Consider the following 19,111-nt stretch of genomic DNA (forward strand, 5'->3'; position numbering starts at 1 on the left):
GATCTGTAAGGTTCTTTCCAACCATTCAGATTCTATAATTCTATTTAATAAAAATCATAATAATTTATTTTTTCAATTTAAAAAAATTTATTGAAATATAGCTGATTTACAATGTTGTGTTAGTTTCAGGTGTACAGCAAAGTGATTCAATTATATATATAACACATATATATATATAAGTTCTTTTTCAGATTTTTTCCATTATAGGTTATTACAAGATACTGAATATAGTACCCTGTGCTATGCAATAGGTCCTTGTTCTTTATCTATTTTGTATATAATAGTGTATATATGTTAATCTCAAACTCTTGATTTATCCCTCCCCCCTACCCCTTTTCCCTTCGGTAACCATAGTTTGTTTTCTACATTTGTGAGTCTATTTCTGGTTTGTAAATAATTTCATTTGTATCATTTTTTAGATTCCACATATGTATGATATCATATATTTGTTTTTAACTTACTTTACTTAATATGATAATTTCTAGCTCCGACTATGTTACTGCAAATGACATTATTTCATTCTTTTTTATGACTGAGTAATATTCCTCTGTGTGTGTGTGTGTGTGTGTGTGTGTGTGTGTGTGTGTGTGTGTGTGTGTGTATCTCACATCTTCTTTATGCATTCATCTGTCAGTTGACATTTAGGTTGCTTCCATGTCTTGGCTATTGTAAATAGTGCTACTATGAACATTGGGGTGCATGTATCTTTTCGAGTTAGAGTTTTCTCTGGATATATGCCTGGAAGTGGGATTGCTGTATCATATGGTAAGTCTATTATAGCTTTTTAACGAACCTCCATACTGTTCTCATAGTGACTGCACCAATTTACATTCCCACCAACAGTGTAGGAGGGTTCCTTTACAATAACTTATTTTAAACAAGTACAAGACTCTTGAAAATTGACCAGGGCTTAGAGGAGAATCTGTGGAGTATATAGAGCATGCTAGACGCCTTCAGTTCTTACAAGAACCCTGCAAGATAATTGTTAATATATAGTCCCTTTAAAAGGAAACAAAATTAAGGTCCAGACAGGTTAACTAAACTGCTTGATGTCACAGAGCAAGTAAAAGACAGAGTTGGGATTCAAATTGAGGACTATTTCATCTACCTTATTTCACTTTTACTATTAGACCTCCAACAAACTCTTAGTTACCTGAAATTAATAAATTAAGGCACACAATTACAGATTACTAATAGTGGGGGTCCATTCTTTTGTGTTTGTTGAGTTTTTTAAAATAATATTTTCAGCCCATGGGAAGAATATTTTGTTATAGGATGACATAAAATCAGATGATATTCCAGGAACTTGTAAGATTTTATGCACTAATCAAAGTTCCTTATATCAAGCCAGGGGCAAATGTAGGCAATACATTTGCTCCATGAATTTGCAAGGCTGGACTAAGGATTCTCTGATACCTAAAAAGAACATGTAATGGATCATCCAAAATGAGCGAAAAGGACTCAGCCACATCTTTTCTCTTCATAATAGACTCCAGGCCAGAGAGTTGGCCAGTTCCACAGTTTCACAATGGAACCCTGACCCATTCCCTGAGCCACAGAAAAGAACAACTGGGTTTCCTAGAGCTGTACTTTGACCACTCCATGGGACATGGAAATAGAGTGCAATAATGGTTATTAAGAGCATACACCTTTGAGTCAAACCTGGATTCAATTCAGGGTCCTCCACTAACTAAATACATAATTTTGGAGAAACTACGTAGCATCTCTAGGTTAGTTTCCTATCTGTAAAATGAGACTGATGATATCTCAGTATCTGCCTCCCAGGGTTACCATGAGGACTGAATGAGACGCTGTATTTGAAGTACTCAACATTCTTCTGATACTTAGTAAGCACTCGATAGGTGTTCACATTATTACTTATTAATGGGGAAATCAAGTCCAACTTCATCTCTGCATCATTTCAACTGTCTAGTTAGGGTAGAAACCAATTATTGGTGCCTCCATGGTCCCAACTAAGGGGGAAAGGGTGTGTGTATGTGTTGGGGTGAGAAGAGGGTCGGGAGTTAATCTATCTCAGGTCTATGAAAAGTTTATCTCAGCTCTCAATTGTGGGAATCTTAAAATGCCTCCGGGTCCTGGAACATAAAGGTCATTAGGAGGAATGGAAATAAGTTTAAGTACTGGAAATGAGAAGTTAAAAACTGAAACAGAAGTGATCTGTAAACATGGATCACACCTTTCCTCCTTGCTAATGAATTAGGACAGTCTAGATGGGCTGATCAAAATGTATGTTCTATAACACATGACAAACGCCAACACACCCATCTTTGGTGGACCCTGATGCTGAGGACTGGTGTTCCTTTCTCACCGAAAGGTATTTCCTGTTTTCTGACAATCAAAAATCGCCTCCTACAAACTAAGTCGTCATCAACATCCACGAAGAAACTAGCACTAATTAAGCACAACAAGGGGCCTCAAGTTTAGAAGACAAAACAATAGTTTCTAAAGACCCACTATAACTATCAAAGACTTGCTTGCTGGGCGGGTAAGGAAATGCATTCTGAGAAAGCCTACGTGTTGGGAGGAGGAAAGTTCTATACAAAAGCACTGATTAATGGGCCAGCAAATAAGGAATTCCTTCCTCGGATGATTATGGTATAAATGGACCATCTGCGAACTTAATGCAAACGGGAGCCATTTCTGATTAATGGGGGCACACACAGCTTAAGTTAATTTGTGAGGTTAGTTTGAGGGAGTAGGAGAAAGTAACTCATTTAAACTCCTCTCACAGATCATTTTGTTAAAATCCGTCTTTTTTAGCCCCTCAAACTTTAAGGCAAACTAAAACTATCTTGTTTAGGGCTACATTATTAGGAGGTAAAACTACAGTGAAAAGCAGGGGCGTGAATCCCTTGTTACCCTTGTCAGAATACTTACCTGTGGGAGGAAGAAGGAGGGTTAGATTAGGTGAGGTCATTTAGGAAGATGCCAGAAATGTCTGTTTCTTGGCTTTATGATGATTTATATTCCTGTTTGATTTTTTACATACCGGAGTTTGTTCTTTATATAGATGTTTGTTTCATAATTCATTTAACTTTCTTATTATTATTAAACTACTTTAATGCAGAAATATTAAGGCACTTGTCAAAGTATATAGATAGCTAAGAGTAGTTATTTCTAGTGGGGAGTGGCAGACATGTGAGTCTGTTACAGTGATTGTCAGTCTCCTTAAAATACTTCAATATCATTATTGTGAAATTATGTAGGTACTGATTAGCTCAAACTTTAATTCTAAAGATACTCAGCAACATTCTTTCAAGAATGCATAGGCCAGAGATGCCAGCTAGCATTATATCAGAAAGGGCCACTCTCCAAGGGTGGCTACTCTAAGCCCTTCTACTATTCATGTCTTGATTGACAACTGATCCTCTGCTAGTTAGCATATTATGTCAAAAAAGAGCAAGGCCAATGTCTAAGCGGCGAGGAGGGGAAGGAATTCTAACTACAGTAGCTTTAAGGGAGACTGGGAAGTGAGGATATTGACTTGGCAATACAGCCAATTCTTTTGATGAGTTTATTCAAAAAATACATCCCAGAAGTGAAAGGAAAGACAATATGTGCATGCCAAAACCTAGATGTGTTTCTCCTGACTTTGAAAGAAGATTGTTCTACATGTAACACACTTGACTGTAGAAGATGGGTTGATAAAGATGCCATCAAGAGCAGGAGTCCCTCCAAGATCTGTCTTTAGCCTCCTTATCCTGTCTTCTACCTCTCCCCCACAGAAAACCTCCATTACCCAAGTCTCTCCCCTTCCTTCTCCCTCCTCTGCTCTCTTCTCCTGTCTCTCTCTTCATCTAGACCCACTGATGACATGACTGATTGCATAGCTCCTCACCACCTCCATCTCCCCCTGCAAATCACCAACCAGAAGCTCACAAGTTATTCCAGGGGAAGAGCTACTTGTCCCTCTGCACCCACCTCAGCCTGTAAACACTTCCAGAAATGCCTTCAGGAAAAACCACTCTCTTTCCCCAGCACAGCTAAAGCAGTCTGAGTTTGAGCAAAATCAATTGACAACTTGTCCTCTTGTCCTAGCCCGTTCCTGGGGTCTCTACTGTGGGAAGATTGCTGCTCTCTGAAGGATGTCCCTGAAATCTGATCTCTGGTAACAAGGGACTCCAGATCTGGAGGCTGAGCTGGGGATGGGAGGAGTTACCCCATCTCTCACTTTCCCCTTATGGAAAATATGGGAGATCCCAGTCATTGTATGTATGCCCCACTCCTCCCTTCCAAGCCTACATAGATCCCTGTAAATGAGGCCATGTGGGAAAACACCAATGGCAGGCCCATGCTGGCAGACTCCTGCAGCACCTGAAGGGTAGAACCTGATAAGTCTTGGCCCTTCGGCTAAACTGTTTTAAAGTCACTGACATCTCTCTGAGGCGCAGAACTCTAAAAGATACTGCTTTCTGATGACCAGCTAAATCTTCTGGTATTGACCAGATAAGAAGATCTCTGAGAAAACCTATCCTCCAGGAAGCAGACAGGGAAAGGGAGGGTAAATGAGAAAAAAAGGCAAATTTATAGATACTGCAAACAGCCAGGAACATCCCTAGCCAGAGGTGTCCCTTCGGATAGTGCTAAATGGAATTACAAAGCCATCTCATCAGCTCAGTGGAACAAATGAGAAACTAAAACTGTAAGTTTATAGGTATTGATTTACCCCTGTGGTGCTTTAATGAAGTTTCAGAAGAAAAATAGCCCCCCAGCAGAGGTACACACCAACAGTGACCAACTTTCCTGGGAAGGTTAATCAAGAATGCCACAAATTAACTGATAGAATGAGAGCAGTGTTTCTAAGCTTCACTGAAATAGAAATCTGAAGTTTTTGCAAGTATAACATGTGGGACCAGGAAATTTGTCTTTTCAATTCATTAAATAGTTACTACTTTAGCTAATTCAATAATCAGGGCACCAATGGAAACAGGACCTAGAGTTATGAAATAGCTCCAAGTTCCAGAAATCTTTTACATTGAGAAGAAACCAGGTAGGACCTGGGTATTTTGCCCCAAAATACTAAGACATTTTAAATACTTCAGGATCACTCCTGGGCATACATCTGGAGAAAACTCCAATTTGAAAAGATACACGCACCCCAATGTTCATAGCAGCACTATTTACAATAGCCAGGACATGGAAGCAACCTAAATGTCCATCAACAGATGATCGGATAAGAAGTAATGGGGTGTGTGTGTGTGTGTATAAAAAATGGAAAACTACTCAGCCATAAAATGGAATGAAATAATGCCATTTGCAGCAACATGGATGTACCTGGAGATGATCATACTAAATGAAGTCAGACAAAGACAAATTACATGGGAATCTAAAAAATGATATAAATGGACTTATTTACAAAACAAAAACAGACTCACAGACATAGAAAACAAACTTATGTTTACCAAAGGTGAAAGGCAGATAGGGATAAATTGGGAGTTTGGGATTAGCAGATACAAACTACCATATACAGAATAGATATACAACAAGGTCCTACTGTATAGCACAGGGGACTATATTCAATAGCTTGTAACAACCTATAATGAAAAAGAATATATATGTGTGTGTATAACTGAATCACTATGCTGTACACCAGAAACTAACACAATTTTGTCAATCAACTATACTTCCATTTAAATAAATAAATAATAAATACGATTAAGGATCTCAGTGACTGTACACTGATAAGAAAAAAATTACTCAGGTCCAAAATGAACCTAGCAAATTTTATGAAAAGGCACTGTATCCCATTAAGAAACTGCAGACAGAAACAGTCCTGCTATGGACACTGAGCTGGTCAACAAGGAGACAGAGAGGCCAGAAACTGGGCAGGACAGTAATACCGGCAGCCAGGGCAGGAGCAGGGATGGAGGACGGAAGGAGTCCTTGGCTTATCACTTTCAGGGGAAAATCCCTTGCCCATTATTTTTTCTTTAACAGAATGTTCCTTCTCCAACAGAAATGTACTGGCTTCATAGTGACCCCAGCTCCTCTTGAAGCTTCCTTGAGAACATGTCAAGGCTTGTTGATATCTCAAAGCATTCCCATAATTTTCAGAAAATGAGAAGACCAAAGCTGTTAAGCCCAGCTTGTGAGGATAATTGCAAAATGAAACAGGAAATGTGTTTCAACAAGCCCAGGGGCCAAAGGCCAACAGGCTGTGCTTCACTGGGCTCTATTATGATAAACATACACTCCAGAGCATGAACCCAGTCCAAAGCCATACCAGAAACACCAAAACCATACATTTTGCAAATCCCAGGGGAGGCCAGTGAACAACCCAATCTCATATCACTCAGTTAACACCCTCCTCCTCTAGGAAGAAGAAGAAGAAGAAGAATTACTGGAAGACAAAAGTGAGACTCAGTCAATGATCTATCTGTTGGTAAACCTTGAATTTATACAAGGATATGAAAAAGACCATCCCTGGGAGCAAAATTAAGCATGTCCCTATGCTAAGTAGTTCATGAGAAAGCTGCTTCTCATTTCCAGTGATGTTGAAACACTTCTTCCAAGAAGTCTTCTCTCTGACTAATGGGAAGAGTGCAAGAGCAAATCACTTCTAAGGTTCCTCCCTCATGCAAAATTGCAAACTTAGTAAAATACACTTTACAGATGTTCTGGATCCCTCCTCAATGTTAAGCTCTTTGTGGTTCCTGTGACTACTGTGAATATCTCCATTCCCTGGAGCTTATAGGGTGTAAACACACCCTATACTCTGAATATTTTCCTACTTTTTCCCTCCCACGTAAGATGTATCTGTCCTGTGTTCTGTTTCCCTAGATCCTGTCCTCAAGCAAAGTCACAATGAATTAGACATATAAACAAATTAGCTAGCAAATATGCTACACTGATGTGGTACATATTAATGTCCATAATCTTGTTTAAAGGCTTGTTTTGTCCAAAGACATTTGATTGGGCTGGGTGACCTTCAAAATCTCTCCCAACTCTAATAACATAAAATTTTATGAGTAACTCTGATCAGAAAAAATTTAAGCCTTGAGCCAAGCTAGTTGACAAGTTGACCTTTCAGGTCCCTTGATTAGACCATTTGTGTTGTTGCTACCTGTGAAGACATGTCACATCTGCTAGCTGCCCTCCAATCAAAATGTTTAATAGCAATTTTTAGAGGTTATTATTGGTTGTCTTTTCTGTATATTTTATACTCTGGGTGAACTGAAGGTGACCCAAATTCTTTGCTGTTCCTCTTGTCGATAAATTAGTCTATTTTCCTTCTGATGTGGAAACTGGGCTGGCCTTGTGACTTCTTTGATCGATAGTATAGAGTTAAAGTGACACTTTACAAGTTCTGCCCTAGGCCTTAAGGGATATGGTTGCCTCTGCTTTCATATCTTGGAGACTTAAGCCGCTGTGTAAAGAGGTCCATGCTACTCTGCTGCAGAGGCTAAGAGGAAAAAGAGAGAGAGGAAGATTGACTGATTCCCAGCCAACCCGCATCTGTTCCAGGCATCTCAACTAAGATGCCAGACATATGAGGAAAGCCAATTTGGACTTCCAGCCCTAGAAATCCTCCAGATAATTGCAGCTACGTGAATAACACCAGAGAAGGCTACCAGAAGAACCACACATCTGAGCTCAGTCTATAGATGTTATTATTTCAAGCCACTAAGTTTCAGAGTGGTTTGTTACCCTGCAACAGATAACTGAAATGCATCCCTGATGAAACCCTTAAACAAAAGATTTTTTTAAATGAAGATCCTAAACTATTATCATAGTCATTCCACCCTCCAGCATACACCTACTCCTTCCTGTATACAATAGCACATCCATATATTCATTCAGCACTTTCTTAACTGTCCACGTGTCCTTAATATCTGTTGCCACCCTTGCAGTCTTAAATTGTAAGCTTCTGCTGGCCAGGAGTCAAGAACTCTAATAGATCTTTCATAAAGGCTTTTTATCAATAATAATTTCAGCAGAGGCCTTCAGCAATGATCAGTGCTGCTTCCTATAAGTCTTACTACTTTTATACATTGAGAAATCTCAAAATGGAACCTCATAGAGAAACTCTACTTTGAAAACCCATTGTCATCTGTGAATGAAAAATGTTGCCTCCCACATCAACAAACAAAGGATGCTGGGCCAACAGCCATCAGCCACTCCCGCCTCCCTAAGGTAAGCCAGAGGGAACTCAGAATTGAGACAAGCAGGCTGCCTGCTGCCAAGCCCTCAGCCACTGCAGCCACTCCCAACAGTGTACCCTGAAGGGACTCAGGATGGGAAAGAACAGAATACTGGCCCTACATAGCAAAGTTGCATATCACATGAATGATTGCAATGAGGCCAGACTCTTGCATCTTCCCATTAACTTAAGATATCTCGTTTTCTTGAACAATAATCTTTTGATGTTCCTACTACCTGGTTCTTATTGCAAAACTCCTATAAATCCGGGCTCCTCCCCTACCTCTTCAGAGCAGTCCTTCAGAGCTATCTGAGAGACTGCCTTCTGGGCTTGAAGTCCTCAGAAAGTCCACCGAATAAAACATAATTCTCAGCGTTTTGGTTGTGCTTTTTTCTTTTTTCAGTAGACACATCCCTTTGACTTGAAACAGCATTGAAACCATCAGCCCTTTTCAATGAAGTCCTCCCAAAAACAGAATGCATTACACTGGGGCCATGGGCTTATTCTACAGGAGTGTTTTTTATTGGTTAGTTATGAGATTGGTTATTCCTAAAGGGAAATTTAAAATTCTCTGCCATGTGTTCATAGGGGACAGATCCCTGACATTTTTGTAGAGACTCCCAGGCCAGAGCCTGTGTTCTCATCTCATGTTCCTACACCAAGAAGCCCTCCTGAAAGAATCCATGGATAAAAGAGATTGCAGTGCGCTCCTTTCAAATGCTCAGAGTTTTTCAAACCTTCACCAGAATGCCCCTAAGCCCTTCATCATCTTTCAAATGTCAAGTAAAAGTGAAATTTTAAATTAATGATTAACTGTTTAAATACTTTAATTTTTTCATATAATTTTCAAAGTTAAAATAGCATGATTTTTTTTAGAGTAAAGGATATTCATGTTTTATTCTATACACTTCTGAATTGTTGAGTTTTTTAGAATAAAAATGCATTATTTCAGTAATTTAAAAACAGTATGATCAGCAAGGAAATTAAATTGTATCTAAAAAATTCATATCAATATTTTTTACTCTTTCTGGAACAGTCATACCTGAAGTCCAGAAAGTATGAAGTGCGATAATGAGGATAGAAAAGTCCACTATATATGTCAACAAAGGACTAATATTGTCATGCTTTATCTTAATGCAACAATTGATTTATAAATGCATTATAGATGCTTTATGCCCTTTCCTGTGCACTTCATTAACCCCCCATCAAACACCAATCTCTTTAACTCTGAATAATGTAAAATGCCAGTGTCTTTTTATAATGTAAATTATCCCCCATATAATGTGATCTAAAATTCAAAAGCCAATCATGCCCCCTAAATCTCTTCTCAACCAGCCTGTCTATGCTTGAAATTCCTTCCACAGCCTTTTTTTTTTTTTTTTTTTTGGATTAAATTGTTATAATGCCTACAGGACAACTCTTCAAAATACAGTTACTGGTTTTCTTAAAGGAGGAACCAATTAACCTATTAGAATCAACAGTTCTACCTGATTAAACCATTATAATGCAAGGCCTAACTCCAAACAATGGTCACTGATGATGGGGATTACTTTCCTCATCTTTTTCACATGTGACTATTAATCATAATGATCATGATCATCAACACAATTTACCAAGCATCCATGATGAATTGGGCCCAGTAGTTACTACTTGCCATACATTATTTCTAATACTGATACAACTTTACAAAGTACTATTTTTTTATGGATTAGGAGGCTGAGATCAATGAGACTAGGTCTGAGGTCTCCTAGGAACCAAAGTTAGGATTCCAACCAGAGCTGCCTGAAACCAAAGCCCACATCCCTTCTACACTGTGCTTATAATACCTGAGACCATAAGAGGGCTGCACCTATGACAAAGTTATAGATTTAGCTGATTTGTGAAAAAAGTTCCCTTTTCTCTGTCACATTCTTGCCATCTAGAGCCAGTAGCAGAAAGGCCATGGCAATCAGTTACCTGTCAACCCAGGCCTTTTCCTGCATGCACCTCTTCTCCAGTGCCGGTCCTTAGCCAAGCCTTTGAGTCTATCCCAACCCACTCCGGTTTTCCTAGTCTAATTATAGCTTTAGGAGACTCAATAACTCAGGCGATTATCACAATACCCTGCTGAGTTCAAACAAAATATTTTTAAAAAACAATGATAATTGCACATTAAGTTGTTGTATAAATAATAAAATAATAACTCCTTAAATTCATACAATAGGTGCTCCTTCTTCTCAAAGAACTTTACAATGATTGACTAATTGGTACTTGAGCATAATATTAAATGTCTTTTAATCTGTGGAAACAAAAGTGTCTTAAGGTAAAGTAGTTCTGATTCTTGTCTGATAGTAAATGGGGTTCTGGCTCTCATGTTGTGGGGAGCTGCCTCCTGAACATGGTGAGGACAGAGTATAAAGTGAGAACAAAGACTGGGGAATTATGGAAATCACTCCATCTGCTAGCCACGCTGCTCACAAGTTACTTGTCTTTATAACACGTTTCTTCAGCCATATAATTTGCTACTCAAAGAAGGTGGCTTCCATCAATTGTGATGATGTGGTATACGATGTAAGAGAAAGCTGATATCCCAGTGACAATTATATAAGAGTTTACCGCAGGCTGGATAAAAGACTGAGCTAAAAGTAAACATGTGAGTTTGCTGGCAACCAGCCCTGTAAAACCTAAGGAAATACTTCAGATGACCAAATAACATTGTCCTGGTTCAGGTGCTGGCTTCTATATGGAATTGCGGCTAATTTAATCTATTGTTTGATTGTAACATGTTCTAATAGTTAAATAACAAAACATTTCTCTATTAATTTCTCTATTATTTGAAGACTTCCTTAAAGGATTTCCAAGTGACCATTACTCACATGAAAACATGGTCTCTCGGGGGTACAACTTTGAAACTGACTCCAAAGAAATATATGAGGCCCTTCTCGAGTTCCTACAGCCAAAAGACACACATGTGTAATCCAAACTAAACAGAATGGTGTACAGAAATCTGATCACATGCAACATTCAAAGAACCAGCTCTTAGAGCCAGTGGGAAAGAAAGAGATAAAATCCAGCCCACAAATCTCTTGACAGACAGATAGTCCTTTAAAAAATTGCAACAACTTGAACCAGCCGTCTTCAGTCTATTTCAACGTCCCCAACAACAACAACAACAGATTGACCTTTAGTATGAAACTTTGGTTCTCTTTTGGCTTAAGGAGGATGCTTTTGAGAGATATTCCGGTAACTTCTGTGTTCTTATTCTTATCCAAGAGATGAGTTCATAATAGACTGAATATTTATGTCCCCTCCCAAAGGCATATGTGGAATGCCTAACCCTCAATGTGACTATTTGGAGATAGAACCTTTATGGAAATGATTAAGGATAAATGAGGTCATAAAGGTATGTTGTCTATCTCATAGAATTAGTATCCCTATAAGAAGAAACACCAGAGAGTTCGGCTTATTCTCTCTGCCACGTGCAGACACAGTGAAAAGGTGGCTGTCTGCCTTCACAGGAACCAAATCAGCTGGCTCCTCAATTTTAAATTTCCCAACCTCCAAAACTGTGAGAAAATAAATTTCTGTCATTTAAATCCCAGTCTATGGTATTTTGTTATGACAGCCCTAACAGATTAACACAGATATCAAATTAAAATATATATATATATATGTAGTTCACTTGCTTGGATGAGAACCATAAAACAAAATATTTGCAACTTAAAATTTATAATTACTGAAATAATACATATTTATTCTTAAAAATCTCAATAATTCAGAAGTCTATAGAATAAAACTTGAATATCCTTTACTCCAAATAAATTCATGCTATTTACCTTTGAAATTTCTATGAAAAATTTAAATTATTTAAATAGTTAATCATTAATTAAAATTTTCACTTTTCCTTGACATTTGAAAGATAAGGGACTTTGTGGCATTCTGATGAAGGTCTGCAAAACGCTGAGCATTTGCAGGAGCAAACTGAGATATCACCTCATACCTGTTAGAATGGCTATCCTCAAAAGGACAAAAAAATAACAAGTGTTGGTGAAAATGTGGAGAAAAGGGAAGCCTTGTGCACCGTTGGTAAAAAAAAAAATCAAAAAATTAAAAGTAGAACCATCATATGATCTAGCAATTCCACTTCTGGGTATTTACTCAAAGAAAATGAAAACTAACTCAAAAATATATATGTACCCTTATGTTCACTGCAGCATTATTCACAATAGCCAAGGTAGGGAAACAACCTGTGTCCATCAATGGATGAATGGATTAAGAAGATGTGGTATATATATACATACACACACAATGGAATATTAGTCAGCCATAAAAAGAAAAAAATCTTGCTATTTGGGACATGAATGGATCTTGACAGCATTGTGCTAAGTAAAATAAGTCAGACAGAGAAAGTCAAATACCATAGGCTCTCACTTCTATATGAAATCTTAAAAAAAAAAAAAAAACTGAACACAGATACAGAGAACAGACTGGTAGTTGCCAGAGTAGGGAGTCGGGGGCAGACAAAATCAGTGAAGGACATCGAACTGGGTACAAACTTCCAGTTATAAAATAAATAAGTCAGGGAGGTAATGTATAGCATGGTGACTATAGATAGTAATACTTTATTGCATATCTGAAAGTCACTCCAAGAATGTATTTTAAGTTTTCACCACAAGGAAAAATGTTTTGTAACTATGTGTGGTGACAGATGTTAACTACATTTATTGCAGCAATTATTTCTCAATATATAAAAATATCAAATCAGGTCATACACCTGAAAGTAATAAAATATGTCAATTATACCTCAATTTTAAAAATTAATAAATATTAAAAATTGTGATCACTATGTTGTACACTTGTAACTTATATAATATTAAACATTAACTATACCTCAATAAGAAAAGAAATTAATAAATAAAAAATTTAATTTTAAATTAAAAAAAAAAGAATTTCCCACAGAACTAACTGGCTGGCTCATCTGTGTTTACATTATTTGCCATTCATAGCTCAGTAACCCCAAGGAAGGATGAAATCCCCAGGGCACTACAGAAATCCTAATGTGTCAAGGACAGTGCTCACTAAATATTCCATGAACTCCCCTGTATTTCACAGCCCCCATTACATATACACTTGAAGTCATGTGACTAATTCCAGCCAAAAGGACTCTGGGTGGAAATGCATATGACTTCCAGGCCAAAGCAGGTGAGAGAGCCAGTGCACCTCTGCCATCTGTTTTCCTACCTGCAACAACTGCAGAGGCCACATGTTCCATTCAGAGGCCAGGCAGATTCCACAGCTGCAGGATGGAATGGGAAGTAAGCATTTATTTGGCAACCTCCTGAGATTTCAAAGTCTTATTGGCTGTGGCAGCTAGGATTAATTATCCTAACACATCTTGGAACTCTCATTCTGCAGAAGACTTTGTGACCTCGATGCTACTGGAAACTTGACTGTGGACTTCCACCTACCTGCCAAGTTGTGACAGACCATGAGCAACTGAATTTGGAGATAATAAGGGAGATCAAGCATCAGTGTCTCCATAGGAACCACTTAAACTCCTTCTGTGTTCCTTGGCCTGAGCTAGGTGATGTGGAAAGACAAGAAGGAAAAAGACATAGTTTAGGTTCTCACAATGCCCGGAGGTGCTGTTCCCAGTATGGTTTTACACTCCTGCTTCTCCTAACCAGGATGTTATTAATGTACCAGGGCACTGCTGCTTAAGGAATTACATCATTGTACCACACTGAGATTTTATACACACCTAGAATGAGGATCATGAGCCAGGGGAATAAGAAATGAGAATTTAATTGATGCTGTGGATTTCTACTCCAATTAGAGCAATAAAATTCATAATTTGATTTACGGTAACTTTCCCCACCGTATCCCTGCCAAAGTGCTTAGGGGCTGTAAGGGTAATCAAAAATCATCAAAGAAAATAATGCTAATTAAAACCATAAGCTAGAACTAGGGCGATAGTTAGATTAATGGACATCTTCGCTAATGGTACTTTTCTTATCTTATTCCAAAAGACCAAGGAACCTTCTTTTGTCATTCACCTTCTTTTCATTAATGGAAAAACTGAGGGGCATAGAAGCTATCTGGATGGGAAACAGGGAAGACGGACTAGACCAAAACCCATGGGGACCACGGAGTTTATTTGTGGACCTGTGCTCCTTCACATTCCCCATGTTCTTTCCCTTTGTCCCTTTTTGTGCCATTCTCTGATGTCACTTCCCAGTTCTCAGAAGATTAAAAGTTTATTTTTGGTTTTGGTTTTGTTTTGCCTCTTTTGCTTCTATGACATCTACCTGATGCCTTTAAGTTACTGGGAAAACAGGCACACTGCCTGGTTCTCTTGTGACACTCCTCCACTGGCTTCTTCTGGTGCCTGCTTTTGGAAGGAAAAGAGAAGAGAAAGAAAGAAATTTACTTAATGGATCTTCCCCTCTCTAAGACCTAGTGGAGTCTTAATTATCAAAGCCTGGTGCAGCAACCTGTCGAGAGTATACACTGGTTGGTTTATACTAGTCCCATTCTGTCTACTGGAACCTCCCTTTATGCAGAATAACTTCTTTTAAATTGTCAATTGATTCTTCCAGCTACCGTAACAAGCACTTTAGTTGCTTCTTCTGAATGTTCCAGGACAGAAAAAAAAATTTGTTTGAAGAACATTATGTTAAGAAAAAAAGAGGAACAAGAATATTGAGCACTTGCTACACTATGGGTCAAACACAGTTTTATCGGTATTAGATGAGTTTATTCATCTAATTAACTCACAAAAAATAAGAAGTATAAATAAATATAGGTATGACATTTGTCCAAATATGGCACTTAATAAAATTTATTATTATGTGACATTAAGACTAAAACATTATCTTTCTTATAATGTCTTCCCCTGAGAAGATTCAGTTCTTTGATCTTCTCTGTCAAGGCCCATGATACCACGAATCTTAACATTGACTGTAAAGCATTTCTCCACTCGCAGTATTCTAAAACATGCCAGAAGAAATCAACATACACCATAACATAAAGGAAGTTTATATTGCTGGGTGTCTTCTCCATACGATCAGAAAAATAACATATTCATCCATTATTCTAAAGTGAATTACACTGAGGTGCATTGGAAAAAACATGGAACTGAGAATTAGGACACCTGCACGCTGAACCTGGCTTCATGCCTTAGTCAGCTGTGTCACTTGAGGAAGTCACTGAACCTCTCTATGACACACTTCTTCATCTGTTATAAAATGAGGAACACATTTCCATATTGTCTGTTTTGCCTAAAATAGCTAATTTAGGATACATGCTATTTAGAATACACCCATTTGAGAATATTTTCCAATTCTCTTACATCTGCGTGTTTCCATCATCCAACAATCAATGATCAATCACCCATCAGACCCCGCTAGGTGCTAGGGATACAATATGTAAAATATTACCTTTGTCTTCTACGAGACCATAATTGTGCGGGGGGAACAGTTATATAAACAAAAAACTCTAATGCAATGTGATCACTGCTATAACAAGGGAACAGTCCAAGTGCTATGGGAGAACAAACACAGAAGTCAGAATGGCTAGAAAAGACTTCAGAAAGAATACGACATTTGATTAGTGGCTTGATAGTTGAATACTTCATATTTTTACCTAATAACTTCTCTTTCTTTCTACCTACCACTGATTTAATGGATATTTGGTCTTCTTTCATGATACATTAAAAACCAGTGCTTCAGCTAACCTAACCACAGCATTAAATAAAATTTCCTTCTTACCATACAGCAGCAACCCAGTTGCCAAAATAAAAACCACATTTTATCCCTCTTGTGGTATAAGAATAGATCCAAAAAATTAAACATAATGGAATATAGATGTGGCCTGAAGATATAAAGTCAATTAAAGCCATCCCAAAAGCCATGGTTCCCCACTTTCATAAGGAAACTCTATTTCTAGAAGTCTGTGAATGCCCTACGACATTATGGCTTATTCTAGCTTAGATACCCAAACTCCTATATAAAAAATGCTAGCCCAGGAGTTAAGCTTCAGTTTCTTTTTAGAGGTATTTTCAACCTAAAGGAACATATACTGGCACACGTGTGACATGGTGGTTCAGGGCATCTTTATCAGGACCTTCATAGCAGCACACTTCAACCAGCTTCTATCACACACCCAGAGAAACACATTCAAACCAAACCAAGTAACCTGTTCTCTTCATAACAGCAACTGCATAAGGGTCATATTGGTGTAGAAAGATTTACAAGCTGGTGTGGCAGTATGCCAAAGTGAATGGAGTAAACCTTATAGACATATGCACAATGGGACCCTCTAAGGGGATCTTAGATAAAATAAAAATTACACTTTCTGTATTAAAAATAAGTCCTCAAGTCTGGCAAGAGTTCATTGAAAGGCGTATTACAGAGGCACTGTTGTCAGGGCTATAGACGATTCCAATACTTTGGGGAAGTAATTTATTCCCCTGTGTTAAGAACTTGAAAATGTTCATACTCTTAGACACAGCTTCTGGGTCATAACCCTATTTATGGGAAAAAAATTTATGCATGAAGATGGTCATCCTAGGATTATTTATTGTAATAAAAAATGGTACAATCCAGAAGTTCAACAATAAGAGAATGGTTTATTAAAATCATTGTACACCTATATATTAGTGTACAATAGAGTCATTAGAACAGAATAAATTAAAATACAAAATGGAATAAATAGTTGGATCTGAGATCACAACCATGCTTTAAAAATGCAAAGAAAAAAATGATTGGCAGGAAATACACAAAAAATTCCCAGTGATTGTCATTGAGTGAAATAAATTGACTGATAGTTACATTATTTTACATTGTAATACTTTCCATGTTTTCTCTAATGATATTCAGGAAATAAAATTAAGAATATTTAATTCAATAACTCAGAATGGTCCTCTTTAGGTATAGTGTTAGATATTCATAGATTCATAGACAGCCAGACAGATCAATGACCAACATAAGTCAACACAAAATCCAAAAATATGTCAGTAAACTGGAAAGCTAAGGGAGGCACAGTGATATAAAACAGGAAAGTTAGATTCCCAGAACTTATGAGTGATAAGAAGATAAATGCAGAGGAAAAAATGCTATTAGAAATGCATCTGATTTTCTGAATAATCTATGTGATAAATGAATTTAGAATGTCTCTGCTAATGAACCTTAATTTAACCAAGGGACTAATTAATTCAACAAATCTTTATCAAGAAATTGCTATATACCAGGGACTTGTTCATGTGTCTGTGACACAAAAATATATATGACATGGTCCCTGCCTTCAAGAAGCTTAGCAGAGTACGTATCAGTGCTATGGCTTTTATTATAGCTGGATTTAATGATGTAGGTATCTCCCCCAAAACTGCCTAAAGATAAGAAATTTTAAAATATTTCATTTGAAATGGTGGGAAGGAAGAAAGATTAAATTCCAAGAAACTGGATGATGAAAGAGACTAAAATTTGGAGTTAGAAAGTCAGTTAAAAGTTCAATAATTCATGTTAAGCTCCCACAGCTGCTAACACCGAGATAGGCAGGAGGAAGGAGTCACTTACCAGAAGTGAGTCAGTTGGCTTTGACCATCTGTTGAATGCCTACTGCAGCCAGAAGCAGTGAAAAGGCACTGGGAAACAGTGCACAAAAATGGAATGTCGGTCTCTTCCATAAGGAGCTTCCACACTGATTTGGGGGAAAAAACACACAAAAGAAAGAGCTGAAGAAAACTTCTGAATTTCACTTGTCAATAAATCCAAGTGGAAAAATACTATTTCAGAGTAAAGATGGTACCACACAGAACAAAAAGCCTAATCTAGGGTATGAATCTTAGAATTTCACTTGAAAGAGATATTTGAAGCTGCATTCTAATGAAGAACATTGACAGAGAAAAGAGAAAGGAATGGTTCACTCAGTGGAAGGGGAACAAAAAAGTAACATGCAGAATAAGGCCTGCAGGTGGAGTTTGGCTTGACTCTAACCCAGTGATTCCCAATTCTGATTGTACCTGGGAGCTTTTGTTTTAAATTGAAGTATAGTTGATGTACAATATTATATAAGTTATGGATGTATACTATAGTGATTCACAATTTTTAAAGGTTATATTCCTTTTATAGTTATTATAAAATAGTTGCTATATTCCCCATAGTGTACAATATATCCTTGTAGCTTATTTTGTAACTAATAGTTTGTACCTCTTTATCCCCTACCTCTGTGTTTCCCCTTCCCTCTTCTCTCTCCCCACTGGTAACCACTAGTTCATTTTCTGTATCTGTGAGTCTGCTTCTTTTTGTTACATTCACTAGTTTGTTGTATTTTTTAGATTTCATGTGCAAGTGATATCATACAGTATTTGAACTGAATAGACATTTTTCCAAAGAGGACATGCAGATGGCCAACAGGCACATGAAATGATGGTCAACATCCTTAATCATCATAGAAATGCAGACCAAAACCAAAATGAGATATCACCTCACACCAGTCAGAATGGTTATCATCAAAAACAACATAAATAACAAATGTTGGCAAGGATGTGGAGAAAAGGGAACACTTGTACATTGTTGGTGGGAATGTAAATTGGTGCAGCCACTGTGGAAAAAAGAATGTAGGTTTCTCAAAAAACTAGAAATAGAATCACCATATGACCCAGCAATTCCACTCCTGGGTACACATCCAAAAAACAAACAAAAAAACCCCAAAAACATTAACTTAAAAAGACACATGCACCCCAATGTTCATAGCAGCATTATTTCCAATTGCCAAGATACATAAACAACTTAAATGTCCATTAACATATGAATGGATAAAGAAGATATGGTGTATATATGTATACACACACACACATATGTATACACATGTATATACATATATACATGCAATGGAATACTACTCAGCCATAAAAAAGAATAAAATTTTACCACTTGCAGCAACATGGATGGACTTGTAGGGTATTACGCT

General features: G+C 37.5%; 1 long non-coding RNA gene across 1 annotated transcript in view; it reads right to left on the minus strand.

Moving 5' to 3' along the window:
- Window positions 1–19,111, minus strand: part of LOC116660900 — a 96,477-nt gene that overhangs the window by 39,804 nt on the left and 37,562 nt on the right. Inside the window, exon 4 of the long non-coding RNA XR_004316546.1 lies at window positions 17,716–17,839. This is a non-coding gene — a long non-coding RNA (uncharacterized LOC116660900). The remainder of the gene's footprint in view (window positions 1–17,715; window positions 17,840–19,111) is intronic.

This window comes from Camelus ferus, chromosome 3 (assembly GCF_009834535.1).
Source record: "Camelus ferus isolate YT-003-E chromosome 3, BCGSAC_Cfer_1.0, whole genome shotgun sequence".
NCBI classification, from domain to species: domain Eukaryota; kingdom Metazoa; phylum Chordata; class Mammalia; order Artiodactyla; family Camelidae; genus Camelus; species Camelus ferus.